A 9,984-nucleotide genomic window follows, 5' to 3' on the forward strand; every position below is an offset into this window, starting at 1 on the left:
CTGTGGCTGCTTTCCCAATTAGCCTACCCTTTTCTTTCAGGAGCGGGGTAAGTACCCCCACTACAACAATAAAGGCAAACTAGGCCACTGGGCTACAAACCTCACTGTCTCTAAGCAGTTCTTACCTTACAATAGTTGTTCTCCTTACTGGTCTGTTTTTGAAGCTTTGGGTTTTTGCTTGTTAGCTTATCTTAGGTGGCACCTGAAGTTAACAATTCCTCATGACACTCCTTCACCCTGCTATTTACAAAGATTTTACAAATAAAACACACAAACCTTTTTTAGGGTTTATACAGTCCTGAAGCAGTGTCAGACAAGTTCTGAAATGCAGCATAAGCATACATACATACACATAGCAAAAAATCTTTTATATCTTCTTATAATACTGTAATATTCATTTTTCTAACATAATGTAGTACATATCTTTGACTAACACACATCATTACACAGTTTTCTAACCATCATCACTCAGACAAGGGTCCTAACCTCTGGACTATGGGATACTCTGATGTGGGAATCTGTGCATTTCAATTATTGAAGTTGTTCCAGTCAGTATTAAATAATTTAAAAAATAAATATTAATTGGGCCAGAGAGTGACTCCATAGTCCAGTGGCAGGGCATTCACCTTTGCCACTGGACTAAAGGTTTTAAGGGCAGCTGAACATCACAGTCTCTAAGTCCCTTTGTAAAACTAGGCCCAAGTGCCTTCTTGCATTAAATAGAATTATGATACTGAATGCCTTACTGGACTTCATGGAGTCTGTAGCTATTATTCGTTGGGTTATAGAAAGCTCTGCTTCAGGAGATTTTTTTGGTGGGAGGTAGGGAGAATGGATGAATGGACTATAAGGTGGAAAGAAAGCTGGCTAGATAGTCGGGCTCAACAGGTAGTGATCAACAGCTCGATGTCTAGTTGGCAGCCAATAATTTGTTCAACATCTTCATTAATGATCTGGATGATGGGATGGATTGCAGCTTCAGCAAGTTCACAGATGACACTAAGCTGGGGGGAAAGGTAGATACATTGGAGGGTAGGGATAGGGTCCAGTGTTACCTAGACAAATTGGAGGATTTGGCCAAAAGAAATCTGATGAGGTTCATCAAGGATAAGTGCAGAGTCCTGCACTTAGGACAGAAGAATCCCATGCACTGCTACAGGCTGGGGACCGACTGGCTAAGAGGCCGTTCTGCAGAAAAGGACGTAGGGATTACAGTGGATGAGAATCTGGATAGGAGTCAACAGTGTGCCCTTGTGCCAAGAAGGGTAACAGCATACTGGGCTGCGTTATTAGGAGCATTGCCAGCAGATCGAGGGAAGTGATTATTCCCCTCTATTTGGCACTGGTGATGCCACATCTGCAGTATTGTGTCCAATTTTGGGTCCCCCACTACAGAAAGGATGGAAAAAATATAGAGAGTACAGCGGAGGGCAACAAAAATGATTAGGGGGCACATGACTTACAAGGAGAGGCTGAGGGAACTGGGGTTATTTAGTCTGCAGAAGAGAAGAGTGAGGGGGGATTTGACAACAGCCTTCAATTACCTGAAGGGGGGTTCCAAAGAGGATGGAGTTAGGCTGTTCTCAGTCATGGCAGATGACAGAACAAGAAGCAGTGGTCTCAAGTTGCAGTGGGAATGGTCTAGGTTGGATATTAGGAACAACTATTTAACTAGGAGGGTGGTGAAGCACTGGAATGGATTACCTAGGGAGGTGGTAGAATCTCCATCCTTAGAGGTTTTTAAGGCCTGACTTTACAAAGCCCTGGCTGGGATGGTTTAGTTGGAGTTGGTCCTGCTTTGAGGTCCTCCTGAGGTCTCTTCCAGCCCTAATCTTCTATGAATCTATGATCCTAAGGGTTTTGTAGCGAGGAAGCATAGCCTCCCTCAGAGGTTGAAGCAGAGGGAACTCTGCAAGCCATCTGGTGGGCGGAGTCAGGAGGCCCAACCTCCACAAGCCGGAAGCAGAAGGGCAGGACAGAAAGGGGAAGTGTAAAGGGTTGGCCCAGCAGCTCAGTTGGGAGGAAGCTGTTGAAGGAGACAGATGCTTCTTTCCGCTGCTGGATTGGGATGCCAAAGAGAAACCTTGCTTCCCCGGGGACCAGCCTGAGCTTCCAGAGAACACTGCAACTCTGGCACTCACCCCTACCTGATCCCCATAGACTGTGCTTGGTGCTCACCCTTATCAGAGCTCTGTTTAAAGGTGGGGTGAATAAACTGCTACAGCTCTGCCTGACTGCAGGCCAGAGTCTTGACCGTTTGCTACCCTGCCCCGCTTAATGGATGGGTGAATAGATTGCTACCGCTCTTCCTGGTTGAAGGCCAGAGCCCAGACTGTTTAGGGCTCTGCCATGCTTGAAGACTGGGGTCCTTGAGAATCACTAATGTACTCTGTTTTTCTTTACTTGGAAAAGACTCTAACAGACCAAACTTTGAGGAGGGATGGCCTCCCTCAGAGACGGAAGCGGAGGGATGGCCACACCAGCTTACAGGCTTGTAGAGGGAAGAAATCAGTGGTTGAATATCATTCTAGTTATAATGGAAAAGCTTTATGAAAAATGAAGTCTTTCTTAACGAATAGCCACAATTTTTTCTTTTATTCTCTGAGTCGTATTTGGAGAACTCATTTTATGCTAAGACACTCTTAACTTAGTGGCAGCTATAGATTTGGTTATACTCCAGTTGGTATCTGGATTGCATCCATTCAGATATCATAAGGTTTCTACAACTGTATAAATAGTGCAGTAGTGTTATCCTTTTATTTTGCCATGGAGTAAAAGATTCACCACTCAGACATTGGGTTACTGTGTAATGGCATAGCCCATATAATGGCTTATGGAGACATTTTAGTATGTTTTGCTATACAAAGCTATGAAGAATAAAATTATGCAATTAAAAATAAGTTTCCCTAAGCAGACAGTGTAACTGACCATGCAAAATTGAATTTAAGTGGGATATTAGTGGGGCACAGGCCTTGTGCTAATCCTCTGCAGAGAGGTACATTTCACCTTGCATGTATTCAGATTTAGTTAGTAGTATTTGAGCCGGTCTATGTGATAGGAACACTCTTGGAAAGACTCTTCATTGTTTGGAAAAGCAATAAACTAGCATTTTGAAACTTTAGAATTACTTTTTGTTGAAATGTTATTGATAGTACCATGACTGTAGAGAGTTATCATGCTTGATGGACAGAGAACAACCTGTATTAACGGTATATAATTACAAATTCTGTACCTTCCCTGATAAAAGAGAATCATCATAAAATAAAATCACTATTTATTGTGACTTGATATTACTACTTAAGCTTTCATATACTATGTAAAATTTATTCACTTAAACTTTGAAAACACTACCATGTTACTATTCATGTCTTGCTTTTTGTAGTGTCTTGATTAAACTGGAATTTAAAGATAAATAATATAAATGTAAAAAGCTGCACTTCACCTTAAGGCACCCCAACTTAAATGAATATATGAGAAGATGGCATGGTTAATTCATTTACTTAACCAATGTCATATTAGTTCTAGTATTTTATTATGTCCACAGTACAAATACAATAGAAGAAAGCTTATTTCAGCCATATCCCAAGTGGCTAAAACTGTCTTTCTCGCTGCTTCATCCCACAGGAAGTAAGGAGGTAAGCTCAAGAGAACTCAGAAGATAATTAGGGCCTTGTGTTCACCAGACTAATTTTAAAACTCTTTCCCTCCTTGGCAAAAGAGATATGTTGCTTCTTCCCTCAGCCAAACAGATTATTATTATTATTGTACTCCCTCTACCTTATGAGCCCAAATGGGAGGACTTTCCTTACCTAACGAGCAGTTCCCACAGCTTTTCCATGGTATCTCTTTTTCTACTACAGACACTTAACCATATCCATTTCTGACCAGGGAGGATATGCATACCCACCCAGTTACCTTCCTTCTTGCACCTTTTGTAATGCACAAGAAAGGAAAAAAGAAGTATTCAAGATATCTGAAAAGTCCCAGGAGAACTTGTAGGTAATTAAATTCATACCATAGCTATATACTGCACAGCCAGATATTCAGAAAAAAACACTATGCAAATGAATTCACAATTGTGATAATGGCATACAAACTAGACATGTGAATTCTTATCTTACTCAGATTGGAAGTCTAAATGTTTTAAAATATCTCCACATCACTAACTGTAATCCTTGGTGTAGGACTCCATCCCTCTGTCACTTGTATTTTTTGAATAAGAAAATCTGTGGTTGGCAATTGGTGTTCTCTTGATGAGCTGAATGAGTGGACATTCATGAAGCTCTCTTCTCAGATTATGCAGTGAAAATGCGATACAGCAGGCATCAGCTGCCTCTGCAGGATTCAGTAAACAAAAGCGAATTAATTTGATATTAAAAAAAGAGATTTTCATGTATTAGCTGGAAGAAACAGAAAATATTTATACTGCTGGATATATACATGTTTTGAAACAGGTGACAACCAATACTGCACTCTTCTACTGGAGAGCAGCCAATTATACTTAATTAGAATTTTAAAATGCACTTGGAAAAGCATGAGGAACAATTTTTAGATTTGTTGTTTTCACCAGAAAGTAGGGATGGCAGATGCAACTACTGGTATCTGAGAGACTGCACAGGGCTAATTTGATTTAGACTTTAACAGCAGATTTTGAAAATGATTTGTTCTGTCTTTAAGGAGGAATGTTGGATAAAGTTTTGGTTTGATGGAGTAAGGACTGTGAGACAATACATTAAAGTATTAATTGGTGTTATATCTGATTGAATTTTAAATGGTAATCATGAATTATGGCTGCTAGGAATTTGCATAGGGAAACCAAACAAATCTCTTCTTTCCCCCTTTGTTCTCACATATACACACTTAAGCTAGTTAAAAAGAACTGTCTTATGAATAAAATGGCAATAATGCCATCTATACCATCAAATTAAAGGGATACCATGAACTTGCAATCTAGTTACTAAAGACACAGAGCTGTTAAAATCTAGTTTTAGACATTTTAGTATGTAAAATCTAGTTTCAGGTTCTACACTTACCCCTTAACTACTAAAACATACTACATACTTAACTACAGTGGGGTTATTTCATAAAGAAGAGGGGGGAAAAATTACAAATAGAAAAATTTGATTGTAAAGCCACCTACTAAACTCATTGACTATTTGCAGAAATCTAGCACAAAAGAGGCCCAACATATGTTAAACGATTTTGTGTAAATATTTAATTAATATTATGGATTTTTTCAGTGTTTTCCCAGCATTAAATATTTATATGAAGTTGTATGATGTGACTGGGGTTTGGTTATTTTGCCTTCATCTGCTAGTGAAAGCCACTTTCATCACTTTTTTGTTTGTTTGTTTTTGTTTCTTGTGTGTACTGGCCTAAGAATTCTGTCTGGTCTTTAAGTAGAGTTTGTGGCTGATTTTGAATGTTAAACATTTTAATACTTATTGCAACTAGAACTAATATTTATGACATTTGATGCAATTAGCCCACATTAGACATCCAACCACCACCCCAAAATTTGGGTTTTCAAAATAAGTTTTTGAATTTTCAGGCTTCTGAGTTACTATTTTTTAGCCATATTTCGAGTGATGAAGCCTTGTTTTCTGTCATGCAATATATATAGAGCAGCTTACTTGAACACTCTTACCTAAATATAATATAGAAAAAGCACATTTTAAACAAAGAAAAATTATATTCCTATATAACCTTATTTATTTTTTAATTTGAAGCTGTTCAAACATTGTCAACTTCACTAAGTAATGATTCAGAAGCAAAATTATCCCATTATACAGTCAACATATAACAGTTTCCAAGAACATTATACTAGGCAATTAGACATGCCAAAGCCATAGATGGTTGTCACAGTAATATTAATTTTTAAACCATATTTCACATATAACTAATTGTAGTTGTGCAGTATGACACTGGGGTGGGGGCAGGTATGTAGGGAGAGAGTGAGTACATGTGTCCACATTTTTAAGCCCAAATTATGAAATTTATAATTTACTAGAGCAGGACAAAATTATCCTAATGATTTTTTCCCCACAGAGTAATAGCTTTTTTAAAGTAAATTATTTTTTTCAAATTGTCTTTCTTTGAAGTATTTCATATGTTTATGTTTTTAAACAATTGCTAATCATTTCTCATATCTGGTTGTTTTCCTTTTGTTCTTATCATTTTTGAAAATTGTAATTTTTATTTGAAAATGACTAGAAGGAAAAGGAAAGTGTGAGAACAAAAAAAAAAATCAAAAAGGAAAAAATAAGCAAACTTTATTATATCAAAAAACGGTCACAAAAAGGGGAGAGGAGAGTCAGTTTTGAATCATGCGAAATGAAAACAACTTCAGAGGAAATTTTCATTGAATTGTTTTTCCATTTTTCAGCCATTGCTGTAATGGTCTTACAAACCAATATGATTAATGGACAGAAAGAATGTGTGATTTGGCTTTCAAAATCAAGCACACAGACAGCTTTGTTACAATCACTATATAACATATATACCCTAGCTAGGTGCATGTGGAAAAAGTAGTCTGAAGTCATTGCAGACTTTACACTCCCCAGAATTCCACATATTCTCCATAGGAAGCGGATTGTGGTATTGTAGAAAGTGCAAGATGCATGGGTCTGTAATACTCAGGGAGTATCAAACTCAACAAATCAAGCTGCAATTCCTTTGACATCAGATCATCAAAAAAGAGGGTCTTTACACTCAGTTCCCTGGGTTCCTCCATCATTGTCATGGGAAGGGCCGATTCCAGCTTTTTTGCCACCCCAAGCGGCAAAGCAAAAAAAATAAAATAAATAAAGCTGATTGGCGGCACTTCAGCGAGCAGCTCAATCGCGCCGCTTCATTCTTTGGTGGCAATTCGGCGGCGGATCCTTCACTCCCTCTCTTCCTCTTCGGCGGCAGCTCAAAGAGGAAGAGAGGGACTGAGGGACCTGCTGCTGAATTGCCGCCGAAGACCCGGATATGCCGCCCCTTTCTATTGGCTGCCCCAAGCACCTGCTTCCTTCGCTGGTGCCTGGAGCCGGCCCTGGTTGTGGGTTCCCACTGGAGCATGGCTCTGTACTGGCATAGGTCACTGTTTTCTACCCCATTTGAAAGGGTTTAGAAGGAATGGAGAGGAACTTCATGATGCTCTGATAGTAATACCAGAAAATATTCTCTCTGGCCACATAGCTTCCTTCCCAAAATGAACTCTCCAAACATAGAGATCCAGTCATGTGTTGGCCCCATGAGACGATTTTGCAGGCTGCTGGGGAGATGAAAACAGATAGTAGAGCTGCCACTTCCCCTTCCTATGAATTCAGGAGCCTTTTGGCCTCCTTTTCCTTTATTTTGCTTCCATCTGTGTCATACAGTGGAAGGGAAAATAAATTCAGTTGTTAATCCAGAATGACTGTGGAGCTTGACAAAACATCTTTTGCATATGGCTGAGGAGTTAGGTTAGGTTAACTGTAGTCAGGAGTAGACATGACTTAAAAACTGCTTTTAAAAATGCACTTTTTCTTCAGATTGCGGCTCTGCATAAAAGTTACATAATGCTATGATCTTTGAAATAAGTACTATTACCTTTTGACCTCTGAAAATAAAGACTTTGCTTATAATGTAAGAGCACTCAGTTCAAAAAGATTTATCTAAAGCAGTTAAAAACCCTGTTAGAATGCTGCAAAGTTTTCTGTGGTATATCAAAAGGTCACCTCTTTGAAATAATATTTTTCTAACTATTTTAGCAGTGCTACCGGTCCCCCTTTCCCCACCGCCTGAGTTTGAGACTCTCAGAACTGGCAGGCAATCCGTTTCTAAAAATAGACACTTATTTAAAAAGTTAAAAAACATTCTTTTTGAAAGTTGAATTACTCTCTGATCAGGTTAACCATTTTTAACCATTTTCTTTCAAATGAGTTGCAAAAAAATTTCAACATACATTCTAATTCTTCTGAGCTTAGATGGCCTTGTTGTAACCAATAAAAAAATAGCAGTCCTTCCAGACTGACTTTTAAGAATTGTATACCATTTGACCACTGGACCTATTACCAGTATAAAGGATGAAAGTTTCCCCTGTACAGAGGGCCAGTAAAAACCTTATGCACAACATAAGACTTGCATAAGCATTCTAAATTGGGCTTAAAAGGTATTTATGTGGTGTATAGATCTTGTGCTGGTCCTCGCATAGGAATAAATTTTACCATAGTGCCCAAATCTACAGACACTTTCAGGCCATTGCAAAATAAAGCTCATAAACAAAGCTAGTTGGAATTTTTTATTAAAAATATTTGTTAATGAAAAATGGCTTTTTCATCACAATTTCCTTAGGAAAGATCCATTTTTGATTATGTTTTCCTATCTTTCATTAAAAATCCCAAACTAATTTTCAGTTTTTGATTGTACAAAACAAACAAACAAAAAATCAGCTGAAAAACAATTTTATTCGGTTTGGGGGTTTTAAATATTTCAATAAAACACACAAACTTTTGAAGAGAAATTCTAACAAAAATGAAAACTTTGATGTTATTGATTTTTTTTGTACAAACAAGAAACATTTCTCAACCAGTTCAACTCAGAAGTTAGACAGATTATAAAGTCCTGAAGGTGTGGATGTCTTTCATTTCTCTGTACAGACTCCTTACCCCCCTAGGGTATTAATTATAAATCTTAACAAGTGCCTCAATTCAGGAAAGCAGCCCCCTCCATGAAACCATCTAAGCATGTGCATAACATTAAACATGTGCTTACATCCCATTGAAGTTAATGGAACTTAAGCATGTCCTTAAAACTAAGCATGTGTCTGAATGTTTTCATGAACAGGGATGGACTGAAACACATGTATAAGTCCTTCGCTGAATTGGGGCCAACAATTTGCCAAACCATTACAGTAAATAGACATGTTTATAAAGAACTAAATCCAATGTTAAAATTGCAAATTCAGTTTTCCATGTTTATACTTTTGAATGTTCAGTTTCCACATCAACAGAAAATATTCTATTTGTGAGTGCAAATTGTATGTGTAAAATGCCTTCCAGATTGTGTCTCAACTACCTGATTACCCTGTGTGAAAATGCAGTTTTTGTTTTTACAAAACCATTTTTTTTCATGCATACAGTGAAGACATATGTCTGGTATTTTACAGACTGCTTTCAAAAAAATTAATCATATATCATTTTGCTCTTGCTTTGACACATGTAATTCTGATTTGAGAAACAATGTATTATGATATTTCACTCCAGATAAAGAATTAAATCATTATTTTGGACCAGATTCAAGGAAGTATAAATGCCAGTGTACATAATCAATAAGAAGGTGTGCATATGCATGAGTAAATTTAATGCTGGAAATGAGCAGGAGAGCTTGGGTGTGGCAGAAAAAGGAACCAATACCTCTAACCTTTAAATTCCTTTTCATCGTATAATCTCTCCTGTTTTTCCACTTACTAAGCAGGTTATCAATATGTAACTAATATCATTTTAATATTCAATATGTTGTATTTTAATATGGCATTTTTTGTCCATCAGTGAATTATGACAATACTTCATATCTACCAAATTCATCAAATTATACTGTTCTAGGGATGCTGTGCAGACTTGTTAGAGTGTACAACACTGTGAAAGATTTCAAGCACTGTGAAAGTGTTATGCACTATTGTTATTATAATTACTACATTGTATGTCCTTTCCCAGTGGATGTGTTTCCAGATGTAAATGCACTATTGAACAGCAGCGTCAAATCATTGACAGGTGGAGTAAAATATCAGTATTTATCTTTGATGAAAATGTGCCGATATGAACACTTCTATTTATTTAGATTCTTATTGTGGCACCCTTTGGCATAGTGTTTAAGCACCTCCCAAGAATCAGAGCAAGTTATATTTCTCTCTTCCTTCCCAACCACCAGGAAGCAAGCTTCATGGAGTGTGATTTTTTAAAAAAAAATTATATAAAAGTGCGTGTGTTGGTGTGTATCAGAGTTCTAGTATGTGAAAGC

The sequence above is a fragment of the Malaclemys terrapin genome, chromosome 1 (genome assembly GCF_027887155.1).
Source record: "Malaclemys terrapin pileata isolate rMalTer1 chromosome 1, rMalTer1.hap1, whole genome shotgun sequence".
Classification (NCBI taxonomy): domain Eukaryota; kingdom Metazoa; phylum Chordata; order Testudines; family Emydidae; genus Malaclemys; species Malaclemys terrapin.